The 18110-nt window shown below is 41.4% G+C and overlaps 1 long non-coding RNA gene across 1 annotated transcript; it reads right to left on the bottom strand.

Annotated features, from left to right (window-relative positions):
* Window positions 1-12778: 12778 nt before the first annotated feature.
* Window positions 12779-17493, bottom strand: LOC119912255. The gene is made up of 10 exons (XR_005446110.1): window positions 16530-17493; window positions 16307-16363; window positions 16153-16221; window positions 15255-15894; window positions 14915-15140; window positions 14736-14824; window positions 13984-14414; window positions 13733-13895; window positions 13342-13586; window positions 12779-13232 (listed from the first exon to the last, which is right to left on the bottom strand). It is a non-coding gene; the product is annotated as an uncharacterized LOC119912255 (long non-coding RNA).
* Window positions 17494-18110: the final 617 nt, after the last annotated feature.

Below are 18110 nucleotides of genomic sequence, written 5' to 3'. Positions count from 1 at the left end.
TCTTAAGACCGTGTACAGGATGTCCTCAGATACAGCTTGGCTGCCAACTGCCACCTGAAGGGCGTTCTTTATTGAGCGGACCTCTCTCTCCCACACACCTCCAAAGTGGGGGGCGCTGGGCGGGTTAAACTTGAAGAGGTAGTCCGCCAATTGTGATTTCAGTTGTGGCTCCAGAGTCTCAAAGGCTTCTTGAAGTTCCCGCTGCCCATGAGTAGAAATGTGGAATGGAACGAAACTCCGATGTCTCGAGACAGTTCCACTATTTCTGCGTAACTTACGCTACATTGCTTGCATCATCTTGTCACAAGATCTCTGACGTAATTGCTGACGTAATCTGGACTCTGCGCATGCGTTGGCGTCTGTAGCCACCTGTCGGAAGCTCCGTCTTAAACCGGACTCTTATCCAGTTTTAATCCACTCTTTTTTTTCCGTTACATTTTTTATATCCTTTTTATTTAACTTAACTTTATTTAAGTTTTACGTGGGTTAAGGATTTTAGTCATCCGACATGGATTTTAAGCTAGATGACCGTAAAAACGCGATCAACGCTACTGACCACAACAAAGCTCCGGTGACTATGCTAGCCGAGATAACTCTGCCCCATGAGGACTGCTCACTCCTTAAGAAAGCGAACAAAAAGATTGCTGACCTTATGGAAGACATCCGACGACTTTCAGAGGAACTCAAAGAGAAAGATTCCCTGCTGACTGGCTTTATGGATGTAGCTTCAGTACAAGCCAAACAGATTGTTTCTCTTAGCACAACCGCTAACATCCAGGACACCGTGTTTTGGGACCCCTCTAGTCTTCCCAGGCTTTCATCCTGCTCGACTGCGAAGCATCAGTCAACCTGGGCTGAAGTGGTGGTCCGTGGCTGCAAGAGAGGCTCGGATGGGGCTGCCTCTCCTCCGCACATCGGCCTCTCCAACCGCTATGCAGCCTTGTCTAACGACACTCCGGTCCATCCATTGGATGCACCTGTGGCTTCGAGTCTCCCTGATACGGATCTCTTTCGGCGCACAGTGCCTGCTGACACTGTTGCATCTCCTTCACCGGCTAATCTCCTGCACTGGGCCGCCGGTCTGCCGCCGGACCTGATCGGCGGCCGTCATCCCGGTCAAAAACCTCCGCTTCCCGACGTAGGATCCTGAAGGAGGCTGTGCTCAGACGCTCCGGAGGCCGTCTCTACCCTGCACCGTCGGGTAGCCCTTCTCTCAGGTCTGTTACTGCTACTCCAACACAACACTCGGCAGCTCACACACTCCATCCTCAGTCCGCACGCAGTGTTGAAGCAGATTCTGCTCAGTCCTGCTCTGGATCCCCACAACCAGCATCTCCTCGTCCTCTTTTCTCCCCAACCACACTAATAATTGGTGACTCCATAACCAGAAACATCCGTTTCTTTAACGCTACCACTCGCTGCTTCCCCGGTGCCACCACGGCTGTCATTTTAAAAAAACTCCAGGACCTGATGCCGTCGCTCCCGTCCTCCATCACAAGAGTGATAGTCCATGTCGGAACAAATGACACAGCTCTTCGGCAGTCTGAGCTGACAAAATTAGATTTTAACCGTCTTCTTAACTTTTTAAAGCAGTGCGGAAAGTCCGTTTTTATCTCTGGTCCCATTCCCACAGTCGGTCGCGGTGCTGGCCGCTTCAGTAGACTCCTTGGCCTCCACGACTGGCTCCAGTCCGCCTGCAGGGCTCACCGTGTGTTTTATGTGGATAATTTTAATATTTTCTGGCAAAGAATGTCTCTTTTTAAGACAGACGGACTTCACCCAAACAAACGGGGCTCAGAAATGTTAGCTGCGCACATACAGCATGTGGTGCGGTCCACACATGACTTACGTGAATGACTAATCATTCATGCAGCACACCTGGACACACCACCGCTCACAGAACACATCTCTTCCTCACTGCCACAAACAACTGTCTCCACCTGCTGGCATGTAAAGCTGTCTGCTCCCAGCGCTGTTCCACAGACTTCTATTCCTGTCATCATCACGCATAGACCAGTAAACCGAAATGTGCACATCCCACACAGAAATATTGGTAATCTCTTAAGGATTAGGACAACTGCACCAACTCCAGCACCCAGAACAAACTCATTTAAAATGGCTCTCTTCAATGTGAGATCACTGTCAAGTAAGACTTTTATCTTAAATGATTTTATCTTGTCTGCAAATCTAGATTTTATGTTTTTAACTGAATCCTGGTTGCAAATGAATGACTATAGCCAGCTAGCTGAACTGTGTCCGCCTCAATATGATTGTTTTAGTCAACCGAGGGTCAGTGGTCGTGGTGGTGGGCTAGTGAGCGTGTATAGGAAAAATTTTAAATGTCATCAAGTACGCTGTGATGAATTTAACTCCTTTGAAGTTCTCACTCTTAAAGTTGGAGGGCTGCAACCTATCATATTTGTTATAATTTATCGCCCCCCAAAACCGCCTGGAGGATTTTTATCAGAACTTCCTGAATTTTTATCTACTCTGGTTTTAAATTATGACAGAATTGTTCTTTGTGGCGATTTTAATATTCATGTTGATGACCCCAACAATGTTAATGCAACTGACTTTTTAAATATGGCCACTTCTTTTAACTTCAAACAACATGTCAAAGGGCAAACACATAACTGTGGTCATACACTGGACTTGGTTTTTACCCTGGGTGTCAGCATTTCCTCTGTGGAATTAGTGGACATGACCATATCTGACCACAGATGTATTGTTTTTAGCTGCGATTCGCCTGTTACTCATGCCGCCTCACCAAGCTCCGTGTGTTGTCGCATCTTTAATGAACAAAGTGTTTCCAAGTTTTGCGCATTCTTTCAGAGCCAAAGCCAACACCTGTCTGATTCCAACACCAACAATCTGGTCGATCACTTCAATCATATCTGCTTGTCGTCACTAAATATTACTGCTCCTCTAAAGGTTAGGCCTACGTCTAAAGCTAGTAAGAAACCCTGGATAAATGACAGCATTCGCAGCCTCAAAAGGGAATGCAGGAAAGCAGAGCGCAGATGGAACAAATCCAGTCTCCAAGTCCATTACCTCAGTCTGAAGGATTTATTAATTAACTACAATAAAATGGTTAAGGATGCAAGAACACACTATTTTTCTGAACTTATTACTACACATAAACACAATCCCAGGTTTCTGTTTAAGACTGTGGATCAGCTGGTAAACCCAACCCCTCCTTGTGCCTCAGCTGGAAGTAATGATGACTGTGAATTGTTTTTATCTTATTTTACCAATAAGGTGGTGTCAATCAGAGCCTCTATTACCCCCGTGGACTCTTACTCAGAGGTCCCTCACCAGCAACAACAGAGTTTTAACCAGTTTTGTCCCATCGACTTGTCTGAGCTTTTAAAAACAGCATCACAAATGATAGTGTCCTCCGGCCCACTTGATATAATACCTACAAAATTTTTACTGAAAGTAATAGATTCTGTTGGGCCCCATTTGATCTCTGTTTTCAACAGCTCCCTATCTACTGGTTGTGTCCCTGATTATTTTAAAACGGCTTGCGTGAACCCACTTTTAAAGAAACCTGGTTTAGATCCCTCCCTCCCACATAATTTTAGACCAATTTCAAAACTGCCTTTTATTGCAAAGATTCTAGAAAGAATTGTGTCCAGACAGCTGCTCACTGTGCTGGAAAATAACAAATTATTTGAAAAGTTTCAGTCTGGTTTCAGGAAGTACCACAGCACTGAGACTGCCCTGCTTAAAGTCACCAATGACCTTTTAATGTCTGCTGATGAAGGTATGTGCTCAGTCCTGGTACTCCTGGACCTTAGCGCTGCTTTTGACACCATTGATCACAACATCATGTTAGACAGACTGAGGCACTGGGTGGGGATCTCTGGTACTGCTCTAGAATGGTTTTCATCCTACCTGTCAAATAGGAAGTTTTGCGTGTCTGTAAACCACTATGTCTCTTCATTCTGTCCAGTTAAATATGGTGTGCCTCAGGGGTCGGTCTTAGGACCCATTTTGTTTTCCTTGTATCTGCTTCCCCTTGGACATATTATCCATAAACATGGCATTTCTTTTCATATTTATGCTGATGACACACAAATATACTTGCCCGTCAGATCCACAGACCCTGGAATGCTGAGTTCACTTAACAACTGCCTTTGTGAAGTTAAAAAATGGATGTCAAATAATTTCCTCCAGCTGAACTCAGACAAAACAGAAATCCTGGTCATCGGGTCTCAGCAGATGGCAAATCAAATACTGCCATCTGCTGGTTCCCTAGTAAATCACATTAAGCCTGTGGCAAAGAACCTTGGTGTTTGGTTTGATAGTAATTTAAATTTCGAGCAGCACACCACAAAGCTTGTTCAATCATGTTTTTATCAACTTAGAAATATAGCTAAAATTCGATCTATGTTAACTTTTAAGGACACCGAGACCATTTTACACGCCTTCATCTCATCACGCCTGGATTATTGCAACAGCCTTTTCACCTGTTTAACCCAAAAATCTATTGATCGACTCCAGACTGTCCAGAACTCAGCTGCCAGGCTTTTAACCAGAACAAAGAAATATGACCACATTACTCCTATTTTAGCTTCATTACACTGGCTCCCAGTATGTTTTAGAATTGACTTTAAAATTCTATTGATCACTTTTAAAGCTCTTCATGGCCTCTCGCCTTGTTATATTTCTGACCTTTTAGTCCCATACGCACCAGCACGTACCTTGAGATCCTCGGGCAGAGGTCTGTTGTCTGTTCCAGAGTCTCGACTGAAAACTAAAGGGGACAGAGCGTTTTCTGTCAGGGCCCCGAGGCTTTGGAACAGCCTGCCCGAGGAAATCAGGTCGGCTGAGTCGGTGAACTCTTTTAAGTCCCTTCTTAAAACATACTTTTATAGGAGAGCTTTTCCCGATCTTATTTGACTTTATTTTATCCCTTTTATTTTATTGTATTTTACTAATTTTATATTAAATTTTCATGCTCTTATCTTTTTTGTATTATTCTTTACACTTGTTAAAGCACTTTGTAACTTGTTTTTGAAAAGTGCTCTACAAATAAGGATTATTATTATTATTATTATTACTAGCATACGTCATTGGAGTAATCGCCGTCTATAAACATAACATGATCCACCCTGTTCCTTTACGCGAGGAATTCACAACACTAACTAAATTCTGATGTGCAGGAAGGGCAGGTTGAGAGAATAAAATAAGCATGCTTATGTAAAACCACCCAAAGACAGTCTGGCTCCAATAATCCAGCATATTCCTGGCACATCATGGTAACAAATTGTACTGTCTAATTAAATGCCTTGCGTTGATCTAGAAGGGTTTTGGCTTGTGACAAGTCTCTTTACTTGAACATGTATTGTTGAAATCTAATTACTAGTTAGAACCACATCCTGAAGAAAGAGCTGCAATTTGACAGGCTGATATGAAATGCAGGCAGGACTCAAGCCTTCACAGATGTAATAGCCTATATATTTTACTCTGGGCCAAGCAGTTGCTAATGTTATCCAGTGCAAAGTTATATCGCTTTCCACATTACTTCACCAACTAACGCCACCCATGTTACTATCCTGTGTACCACTGTTGATTTAGCCTGCAAGAAAGGATGTAACGGCAAAAAGCAAATGTGGAGCGATTTCTTTACTAACATTAGCCCATAGTGATGCAGCCAGGAGCAGCCAGCTAATGCAACAGTAGCTCGGACCTGCTGCTGTTTGCTTCGTAACGTTCAGTTTAGTTTTGTGGTTTTACCAATAATCAGGTACACAGCTTCTCCACCTCTCCTGCTGTAACTAACGTGACCCACATAATATACAATACTTCACAGCGACAACAACCCAGAGGAACAGCCATGCACTAACACTACAGCAAAGTTACTTACTGCTGTCTTATTATAATAAAGTGTGACACAATCTCAATAATATTCAGTCCAGCTCACTACCCGTTTCGTTATCATCCAATACATTTAGCGATGCTGACATTGCTGAGCCTCCGGGGAAAGATACACAGATAATAAAGATACAGTCAGGTCCATAAATATTGGGACATCGACACAATTCTAATCTTTTTGGCTCTATATACCACCACAATGGATTTGAAATGAAACGAACAAGATGTGCTTTAACTGCAGACTTTCAGCTTTAATTTGAGGGTATTTACATTCAAAGCAGGTAAACAGTGTAGGAATTACAACAGTTTGTATATGTGCCTCCCACTTTTTAAGGGACCAAAAGTAATGGGACAATTGGCTGCTCAGCTGTTCAATGGCCAGGTGTGTGTTATTCCCTCATTATCCCATTTACAAGGAGCAGATAAAAGGTCTAGAGTTCATTTATATATATATATATATATATATATTTGCATTTGGAATCTGTTGCTATCAACTCTCAATATGAGATCCAAAGAGCTTTCACTATCAGTGAAGCAAGCCATCATTAGGCTGAAAAATCAAAACAAACCCATCAGAGAGATAGCAAAAACATTAAGGGGTGGCCAAATCAACTGTTTGGAACATTCTTAAAAAGAAAGACCCCTTCACAACAGTTGGCCAGATCAAGAACACTCTCTAGGAGGTAGGTGTATGTGTGTCAAAGTCAACAATCAAGAGAAGACTTCACCAGAGTGAATACAGAGGGTTCACCACAAGATGTAAATCATTGGTGAGCCTCAAAAACAGGAAGGCCAGATGAGAGTTTGCAAAATAACATCTAAAAAAGCCTTCACAGTTCTGGAACAACATCCTATGGACAGATGAGACAAAGATCAACTTGTACCAGAGTGATGGGAAGAGAAAAGTATGGAGAAGGAAAGGAACTGCTCATGATCCAAAGCATACCACCTCATCAGTGAAGCATGGTGGTGGTAGTGTCATGGCGTGGGCATGTATTACTGCCAATGGAACTGGTTCTCTTGTATTTATTGATGATGTGACTGCTGACAAAAGCAGCAGGATGAATTCTGAAGTGTTTCGGGCAATATCATCTGCTCGTATTCAGCCAAATGCTTCAGAACTCATTGGACGGCGCTTCACAGTGCAGATGGACAATGACCCGAAGTAAACTGCGAAAGCAACCAGAGTTTTTTAAGGGAAAGAAGTGGAATATTATGCAATGGCCAAGTGAATCACCTGACCTGAATCCGATTGAGCATGCATTTCACACTTGCTGAAGACAAGACTGAAGGGAAAATACCCAAAGAACAAGCAGGAACTGAAGACAGTTGCAGTAGAGGCCTGGCAGAGCATCACCAGGGATGAAACCCAGCGTCTGGTGATGTCTATGCGTTCCAGACTTCAGGCTGTAATTGTGTGATTTTTAATCTGTCCCATTACTTTTGGTCTCTTAAAAAGTGGGAGGCACATACTGTATACAAACTGTTGTAATTCCTACATCGTTCACCTGATTTGGATTTAAATACCCTCAAATTAAAGCTGAAAGTCTGCAGTTAAAGCACATCTTGTTCGTTTCATTTCAAATCCATTGTGGTGGTGTATAAAGCCAAAAAGATTAGAATTGTGTCGATGTCCCAATATTTATGGACCTGACTGTAATTACTGAAAGCAGCAGGCGAGCTAACGATGTAGCACGTCAGCTAAATGCAGTAAATGTACCGTGATCACGTAACCAGCATGGATTAGTTCAACCTGCAGCTGATCAAACTATTACTGTAACGTAGCAGTAAGGGTTTAGTGGCCGCTGGAATCTCCATAATGCCCCTTTAATTACATTTTACCTCAATTAAAATTAATGATTTAGATTTTTTGGGTAAGGTTTGTACTGAAAATATGCTCAACTATTAAAGGTCGGATATTTTTTTTCTAATGAAAGACTGCTTTAGATTTTTGAATATTATAGCATTGTGTCTGTTAAGCTGATGTGCATTTACCAATTGCCAGGTGCAGCCTGTGTCCAAAATACTGATGCCCTGTCCACCCATTGAGCTGTGAAGCTTTGACAACATTAGCACCGTTGTCTGACGTAATGGCTAGTGTTGTTGTACTCGCGACCGGTCTTGAGATCACTTTTTGATGGTCTTGGTCTTGTCTCGGACTCGACCCCATTTGTACTCTGTCTCGTCTCGGTCATTGAGGACTCGGGATTTTTTTTTCCAAGACCAGTCAAGACCATAACTTTGGGAATATCAATATATTGCTTTTGCATTGTCTAATTTATTTGACATTTATTATTTTCTTGTGTGTCATGTTATGTGGGGAACTGGTCTTGGTCTTCACTCTGTCTCGCCCTCAACTGGTCTCAGCCCCTAAAAGTCTTGGTCTTGTCTCGGTCTCGATAAAGTCTGGTCTTGACCACAACACTAGTAATGGCCATGGAGTTCCATGAGTTCCCACGCAGAGAGCATATCTCTCAGGCCCTGTGCAATCATCTCTGATGTGTGAGTGACTGGAAAATATGCCGTCTCAAGGCATCAGTTGTGCAGCTTCCATTAATTGTCAATGTAGTGCAAAGTAAGGCTCAAGTGTGGGTCAGACGTGGCTGCAAAGTGCTGACTTCAGTTCAGCAGCTACCTTTTAACTACATGTTTTGTACATGTTGGGCAGCACAGTTTGGGGAAAAATATGGTTGCGATGGCACGGTGTGTCTTCTGTCGAGAGTTTTAACAGAGTGCTTAAACCAGCTGCGCTCCACTGTAGCTCTGGGAGCCATGTCCTTGGCGATGTAGTAACAAGTGGCGTCACTTATTTCTTTTATATGTTTGAATCCTTTTCATATTGTGTAGCATTTGTAAAAGTGTGTGTTATGGTCATCTGCTTTGTGGAGGCACTTGTTGCTAGGCGCTCATCACTCATCCCTTTTTTTTTTAATATAAATATGCACTGCTCATATTTGGTAAAATTACTGTGCGAGTTGAAACATATTGGTGGCATTTCTAGCTACCAAAGGTGACACCTTTGGTAGCTGAAACAGTTTTTCTGCCTTGTTTACATTGGACTTTATTTTGTTCGGTGTTGCCTTCACTGAAGCCAAAGCTGCTCCTGTTGCTCAGTTGACTCCATGTTTTTGAGTTCTCTAACATGTTGCGTCCATGCTGCAGACTGAACAGGGTGGAGTCACATGACCAGGGAAAGTACATTAATGAACACACACAGTGGGGAAAGAATTGACAATATTAATTTTTTAAAATTATGCTGGTAAAAGGTTCTGAATTTTGATTACTTTTCAATTAATAGTCCAGCCCTTTAAACAGATGGAGGATGGATTTATGGAACATCCAAAGTGTCAGAACTGAATGAAAGAATAAATAAATAAATGCAGAAATATATCAAAGAAAGAATGAATGAATAAAAGAATAAATACATACATTTGCTTTTGCCCTTCCCCAAGGAGACCTATTGTCATTGCTTTTCCCTTAGAGACCTATGTGTATTGCCTTTTCCTTCCTCTTCCTCAACTGTCAATCAACGTGTTGTGCCCCCCCCCACTAAGTCCAACTAATCACTCACAGAAGTATTTCTCTCCATGATCAGAGATGTATAAAGTTTTGATACACACTCGATACCAGTTGGTGACGGTGATGCACCAATTCGTTGTTTACCAACTGACAATAAAAGCACAAGGAAGAAGAAGAAGAAGAAGGGAGAAGAAGCTAATGTTAGACAGAACCAGCACATGTCAATGTGATCTAAATGCAGAAGTCCATTTACCGGAGGTAACTGTAAGAGAGAGGGCGGAGAGGCAGAGGTGTTGGAGGTGCAGTCAGGGCAAGGAGAGGCAGAGGACCTACCTAGAGTGATGGCTCAATAGAGGACAAAGAAAGAGTGGAAGCCCTCCAAAGGAACCCGAGGGCTGTTACAGAGGTTTGTATTTATAAGGTTGTTGTAACGTTATTATATTCTGACACGTTTGCACTTTATGACAAACCGCAGCACACAGTGATAACATTTACATAGCAGCTCTGTGCACATGTACCCCTGGTACTGTAACGTTAGATAGTAGTAACATGTCATTTACTGGGCAACAATGAGTATATGAAGCCATATTATACAAGATGAGCAAACACTGGCCAGCCTGCAAACCCCAATATGCAGTACCATATTGCCAACATAATGTCATGCAACTTATAAAGCCTTATTTTATCAGAATCACAAATTCTTTATTGATACCCGAGGGGAAGTTCTTGGTCACAATTGCTAAGCTTGCATGTCAAGATACTAAGGAAAAGAAATAACTATATAAAGTAAGGTAAGTAGGAAATATAATTAAATATACAAATTATAAAATCTAAATAAAGGTAATGTGGACATGTAAAGTAATTTACAGCATCAACAGAAGTGTAATAATAAATAGTAGGAGTGCATTAAATACTAATAGTAATAATGAGTACTGGCATATTTCATTTGGAATGGATACAATCTTAAAAACAACATCGAAACAGAGTAACCAGAATATCGAAGCAGAGCATATTGCATATTGAGTATTTTTCCCTGTGTCCTCTTTCTTCAGGAGATGACCCTTGAAGAACACAGAGAGCTCTCCACCCTTCTGCTAGAGAGGCAGCCAGGCCTGGTCTTTGATGCCTTGATGATGCATCAGCGCAGACATGGTGCCCCACCTTCTGCCGGAGTGCCAGGAATACCTTGGTGTACTTGTGGTAACTGTAGGGAAATGCTGTGGCCAGGAGCAAGCGAACTGTGTGAGCCTACTGCCACACTTCTCCCAGTACTGCCTTGAAGAAGGCTTTATTCGCATTCACAGGCAGTACCGGGAGGACATTACGGCATTAGGCAACATCAGGGAGCCTGAGGATGACAACAGGGAGTACTGCTATGGTGCCTATAGACACTTAATCTATTGGCAACATGGAGCTTTAGGCCAGGGAAATCAACATGTCATCCCTAGTTGTTGTGTTTGGAGGATCAGGGACAAGTTCCCTGATCCTCAAGGACACTACACGGGTTTTATTCCTGGACTGTGAATTTACAGTTTCACACAAATACTCACAAACCTGCCTCAGCATCATCAAGGCATCAAACAAATGTACATAGTTAACATTTGATTTATTATTACATTTCTATACATACAGTGGGTACGGAAAGTATTCAGACCCCTTTAAATTTTTCACTCTTTGTTTCATTGCAGCCATTTTCCAAAAATCAAAAAAGTTCATTTTATTTCTCAGTAATGTACACTCAGCACCACATCTTGACAGAAAAAAACAGAAATGTAGAAATTTTTGCAAATTTATTAAAAAAGAAAAACTGAAATATCACATGGTCATAAGTATTCAGACCCTTTGCTCAGTATTTAGTAGAAGCACCCTTTTGATCTAATACAGCCATGAGTCGTTTTGGGAAAGATGCAACAAGTTTTTCACATCTGGATTTGGGTATCCTCTGCCATTCCTCCTTGCAGATCCTCTCCAGTTCTGTCAGGTTGGATGGTAAACGTTGGTGGACAGCCATTTTCAGGTCTCTCCAGAGATGCTCAATTGGGTTTAAGTCAGGGCTCTGGCTGGGCCATTCAAGAACAGCCACGGAGTTGTTGTGAAGCCACTCCTTCGTTATTTTAGCGGTGTGCTTAGGGTCATTGTCTTGTTGGAAGGTAAACCTTCGGCCCAGTCTGAGGTCCAGAGCACTCTGGAAAAGGTTTTCGTCCAGGATATCCCTGTACTTGGCCACATTCATCTTTCCCTCGATTGCAACCAGTCGTCCTGTCCCTGCAGCTGAAAAACACCCCCACAGCATGATGCTGCCACCACCATGCTTCACTGTTGAGACTGTATTGGACAGGTGATGAGCAGTGCCTGGTTTTCTCCACACATACCGCTTAGAATTAAGGCCAAAAAGTTCTATCTTGGTCTCATCAGACCAGAGGATCTTATTTATCACCATCTTGGAGTCCTTCAGGTGTTTTTTAGCAAACTCCATGCGGGCTTTCATGTGTCTTGCACTGAGGAGAGGCTTCCGTCGGGCCACTCTGCCATAAAGCCCCGACTGGTGGATTGCTGCAGTGATGGTTGACTTACTACAACTTTCTCCCATCTCCCGACTGCATCTCTGGAGCTCAGCCACAGTGACCTTTGGGTTCTTCTTTACCTCTCTCACCAAGGCTCTTCTCCCCCGATAGCTCAGTTTGGCCGGACGGCCAGCTCTAGGAAGGGTTCTGGTCGTCCCAAACGTCTTCCATTTGATTATGGAGGCCACTGTGCTCTTAGGAACCTTAAGTGCAGCAGAAATGTTTTTGTAACCTTGGCCAGATCTGTGCCTTGCCACAATTCTGTCTCTGAGCTCTTCAGGCAGTTCCTTTGACCTCATGATTCTCATTTGCTCTGACATGCACTGTGAGCTGTAAGGTCTTATATAGACAGGTGTGTGGCTTTCCTAATCAAGTCCAATCAGTATAATCAAACACAGCTGGACTCAAATGAAGGTGTAGAACCATCTCAAGGATGATCAGAAGAAATAGACAGCACCTGAGTTAAATATGAGTGTCACGGCAAAGGGCCTGAATACTAATGACCATGTGATATTTCAGTTTTTCTTTTTTAATAAATTTGCAAAAATTTCTACATTTCTGTTTTTTTCTGTCAAGATGGGGTGCTGAGTGTACATTACTGAGAAATAAAATGAACTTTTTTGATTTTTGGAAAATGGCTGCAATGAAACAAAGAGTGAAAAATTTAAAGGGGTCTGAATACTTTCCGTACCCACTGTATTTATTCATATTTCTCTATTCTTTATTTAAATTTGATGTATGTTGTATAGTTATATATTGTGTTATAATTGTTCAACTGCAGTTCTATGGTATCGAAAAAATAAAAAGGTAAGAAATAGAAGCACATGGTGTTTTTATTTTCATTATATACATTTGTACATGTCTTTAGAAAAGTATGACAGTTTCAAACTTTGCCACAACATTTCCAATACCAATTTTAGTTATTTATATTTACATAATAGGGGACAGCTGTAGCCTTACTTATCATTACAGTTCAAATTGTAAACTGTAATTTAGGCTACCTACTGAAAATAATATGCGCTGGTCACAGTGTACTTAGCAGAATAAGATGAAACGTGTACAAAATGGAAAAACATGAAATAACCACTGGAGGAGGGTAGGAACAGAATTTAATGTTAATACATTTTCCTTTTTGAAGAGTAAAAGCTATGACTTTGTCAGTGAACTGAATTCTTTCCCTTGTGATCCTGCCTGACAAGTACCAGGACACATGCTAGGTGATCTCCTATGGGGATCCTTCCACATCAGATGCTGGTCGGAATAACGGTCCTGTTGAAGACAGTGCCATCAAACATAGTTACAGACTATATTGTAATGTAAATATCATTCAGTGACATGTAATATGGTACAACATAGGCAACAAATTTGTGTAACTTACCTAGACCTCTTCTGACTTGTCTCTGCAACAAGTCTGATGTGGCTGGTGCAGGTACGGGGGGCACCAAACCAAGCTGTCTGGGGTCATCTGGGAGAAGGCTCCTGCTTCTAGGCATCCCCACTCCACTTGTGAGTCTGTTCTTCATAATCCTTCTTTACAACTTGGAAATGTATCCGTAGGTTTTTTCAGATTTCAAGGCATATACGCTGTATCTTCTACCATTCTTCTTATACAATGTTTTGAAACTGAAATTACACAAATTACAACCATTTAATATCAGTTTGTAAGTAGAACAAGAGAAAACCTTGAGTGTAAAGACAATCATTTGCATATAAAACATGGGCTGAATATTGTACTATCAATGGGAATATTATATAAGTGTAAAACGTACATCTCTTTGCTGTCCAACGTTTTCATTGTTGGTCGGTTCCGGTGGAAATTGTAGTCCAAAACAGCAAGCAGAACTCTTGCCTCAAACTGGGGGGCTGAAAGCATAGCGCTTGCTGGCATACATCAGGATATGATTCTGGAATGACTCTAGGTCTGCAGTCGATCTGACAGAACAAACAAATTCTGTGTACATGAGCAATAAGCATAAATATTACTAATATACATCAGTGTGAAAAAGTATAGCCACACTACCTGAATCGCGGATAGTTGTGAACATCTTTCTGCCACCTCTTATCGAGAACTATATCCACTAAAGCTTTGTGGCACTGGGAGTCTCTTTGGATACACATCTTTCCCCTTATTTGCTCCAATTTAAGGTGCCCGTGTTTGCAGCTTCCCATAGTCCAGGTGTGAATGTTGCAGACATAGTGAAGGATGCCAACCCATAATGACTGCAAAACATAAAAATGCACTCATATATATATATATATATATATATATATATATATATATATATATGTCCTTAATATAGCAATTAATGAAATTACTCAAAAGATATAATAAAATTGTGTGCTTATAAGAAACTGCCCACGTGTGTCGGCAGTCTTGCAACACCACCGAAAATGGTTGACTATGTCCTTCAGCCAGTTGAAGAGGATGGACTCTCCTTTTACCTTTGCTGCCTTGAAAAGAGAAAAATAAATATTACTGTAAAATACAGGCATTCAAGTATAGTCTGTGTGTAGAGGTGAAAGTGTAAATGTTCAACACCCCCCCCCCCCCCCCAAAAAAAAACCAAATACACTAAATGACTACACCAAATGCCTAGAATGAGTAACACACCTTCTGGCAGAGGAAAGTAAACAAAATCTGTTGTCTTTGAGTGCAATGAAACTTCCATACCGTCATCCATCAACTGAACATAGTTCAATAACCCTGATGTACAGAATAGTAACTTTATGGTTAATAAATGTTTCACAACATTAGCCAGTTATTACACTTACTGATATTTTTTTGGAAAGGTTCTTCGCAACATGCCATATGTCCAGACTGTGATGAATTCCAAGGGCCTTGTATTTGCCTTTGTCTGGGTCTATGAAGCGGTAAATAATGTCATGTTACTATAATATTTATATTGCTGTTATACACATGCATCCATACAATATATCACATGAATACTTACTCATAAGGGCACCAATCTGGGCATGAGCATCTGTGCAGATTTCCACTAGCTTTATCTCTGATGTAAACTTGTCCACAGTCTGGATGAAACCCTCCTTCTCCAAGATGACAGAATTCCATGATGTTTGTCGCTTGTCTATGGTGGCAACATGAATGATTGGTGTCATTCTCCATGGTGGTGTAGCTGCAGTATTGTGCACAGTGACCAGGAGAGTCATTTCTGCCATCTGTGGAAACGTTTTAAAATATAATTCAACAGAAACAGTTATTAGTTGTGTCCATACTGTCATTGCTTAGTGTATTCAATAGCTATGTTACATAATACAGTATCAACTACACACCTAGGACAACATCATCTTTCCCTTGAAGGAGACAAAAAAAACCTCTGTCCTTCTCTCTTCCCAGAAGTCCTTTATTTTACTGACGCAGTAAGTGTCCTGAATGGAGAAGTTGGTGTTCCTGTTCACCATCCCCCTGTTCATGAATTTGAACAAGAGGGCAACCTTTGCGTAGTTGTTGCCAGACAACAAAATGTTGGTGGACAAGAGAAAATCTCCAGCTTGAATCCCAAACTTCATCACAGGTTGGGAATTCCACCTCCACAAGCTGTGTCCATTAGGACAGATCTAAAAGTCCCACAGAAGAAACATTTGACATTTGTCATGTACCCATTCGATAGTATCTGCTGTGCCCTTGGTGGTGATGTTGATCTCAAAGGGTGTAACAGAGTTGCACAGCGCACCAGTCCTCAGAAGGCCAGTGCACTTATCCACAGGCAGGATCAGAAATGTAGCCAGTTGTCTTAAGCAGTTCTCGTACACTATGGAGGCTCTGACACCTATGATGTCATCTTCACAAAGGACATTCTGTGGTTCTGGGAAAACAGGGTCATGATCTCAGGGAGATCAGGTCACAGTCTCGTCGATTCCAATAACAGGACGTCCACAGATAGAGATTGCTTTCTTCAGTGCTCCACCCATTCTGTTGAGGCACAAAAATCTGTAGTAAACAGACACCACAAAACAACTGCAAATTGAGACTGACAAATAACACACTGTATAGAAATCGGTGGAAGATCCTCTTCATCAGAGCTGAAACCATTCTGTCGATCATCTCTTTCAAGGGAGTAAGGGGAAGCTTCATCTACCCAATCAATTCTGTACATAATGACAACTTTCAGATAAAAACAAGTTCTCAAATACTACTAAAAACAGGGTGTCTCCTGTAAGTACTACTTACACACTGTTCATTGGGTCATTGAAAACATTTTCCTCCAAGTCCTCCTCAATGATGCTCATGTCATGTAAGCTGCAAAAAACATATTACAAATATATATTATGAACATTTGGAGAAAAGCAATACAGGGCTAAAAGTTATGATGTGTACATGTTACCTTTGTTCAAGGCCCTGAATTTCTGTGGCTTCTGGAATGACATCAAGATGCTCATCTCTGTAGAGAATAACCAGAGCAAGTTGTGTATATGCCACATATGCTCATTCAACAGTAGATATAGACCAAAAATAAAATAAAATTACACACAAATCCTAAAGTTCGTTTGTGTGTTTCTAATCAAAGCTATTAGGTCAAAATTAATATATTGTTACGCATGACTTACCGGTCTGTTCCACTAGAAGCACCAATGCTAGACAATGCTGGAGCTGGGACTGCAAAGGGAGTCGATGTTGCACATTACTGTACTGTAATCCACAATGTGTTACATCTTTGTAGGGTTTGCTCATCTGGCCTAATAAACTGAACATCCCAAAAACTATCACATCTAGTGCAAGTATGATCACTGACAGACAACATAACACGTAAGCCAAGAGTGTGTAAAAATGTCCCTGTTTAAGTACCACAGTACATTATAAACCACATCATGGGTAAGTTTACAAAGCCATGGTCAGGTGAGGATCAAGGGTGCTCTACAATATAACACAAATAAGTCCCGAGTGCCATCATTTGAGCTTGTGGTAACCTTTGTATGCACCATAGAAGCAATACAAACAAATACGTTGTTTCTAATGCAAATTCTGACAATAAGCATAATTAGTCACTTGATAGGCACAGTGTTGTTATCATAATGCTGTTAGCAGTAAAAATAAATGTTTTCCACCAGGGCAGTAAACATTTAGCTTGCTAATCTGAGCCACCATGCTCCATGCAATGTTACGGTTTTTTAGCTAATTGTAATCATCAGCTGATTGTCTCACAAATGACACATTTCTGTTCACTAAACGAAGCCGAAGCGCTGGAGAACAACCTTCGAAATAACAATCCAACTAATGTTACATATATTTCTTCTAACAGGGTAGTAAAAGTTTAGCAGGCTAATATGAGCTGTAATGCTGTAGGCTAACTTACGGTTTCAATAATACCAATCAGCTGATTGTCTCACAAACGTAACCAGCACATTTATCCCCACATAGCAAAGCCATAACACAGCGAGGGAGAAGAACCACATGAAACTATCCAACTACATATTTTACACCACTGACAAGGAAAGAGTCGCTTCTCACGGTGTCTATGGCTAATGCTAACATTATCAAACAACAGTTTTCATTAGCAATGCTAAAGTTGGAATAGCTTACCTGTCCAGCAGAAAACAGGCAACTTCGGCGTCGCTTTGAAAACATTTTTCCCCTCATTAGACCCTTCCTTCTGGGACAAGCTGCTGCTTGCTGCCGCCGCTGCTCTTTCAAGGTAGTGACGAAACGCGCTCTGTAGCGCTGTTTGTTCGCTGTCGGCTACGGTAGAAACATGATGACATAACATGTCGACCTCCACAGCAGGGGGTGCAGCAGTGTATGTAGATATAAGTGTTCATTATCTAATTTCGGAGTCGGAAGTTTCAATTGGGAAATGTCCCAGTTCCAACTGGTCTCGAACGCAGCATAACTCCTTCTAAACTTTCTACCAATCATAACACTCTTCCAGGGACAGCATATCCACACTGAAGATAGTATCAGTCATGGGCTGCTTGACCTGACTTAGTGGGCGGACCACAACACCTTGACTGACAGTTAAGAGGAAGGAAAAAGCAATACACATAGGTATTAAAAGCGAAAAGCAATGACAATAGGTCTCCTTGGGGAAAGGCAAAATGTATGTATTTATTCTTTTATTCATTCATTCTTTGATATATTTCCGCATTTCTTTATTTAATCTTTTATTCATTCATTCTTTCTTGCATATAGTT

The sequence above is a fragment of the Micropterus salmoides genome, unplaced genomic scaffold (genome assembly GCF_014851395.1).
Source record: "Micropterus salmoides isolate LMB-PRFRI ecotype aquatic unplaced genomic scaffold, ASM1485139v1 Ms_hic_scaffold_2, whole genome shotgun sequence".
NCBI lineage: Eukaryota > Metazoa > Chordata > Actinopteri > Centrarchiformes > Centrarchidae > Micropterus > Micropterus salmoides.
The sequence above is the reverse complement of the archived record's forward strand: the minus strand, read 5'-3'. Positions and strand labels throughout refer to the sequence as shown.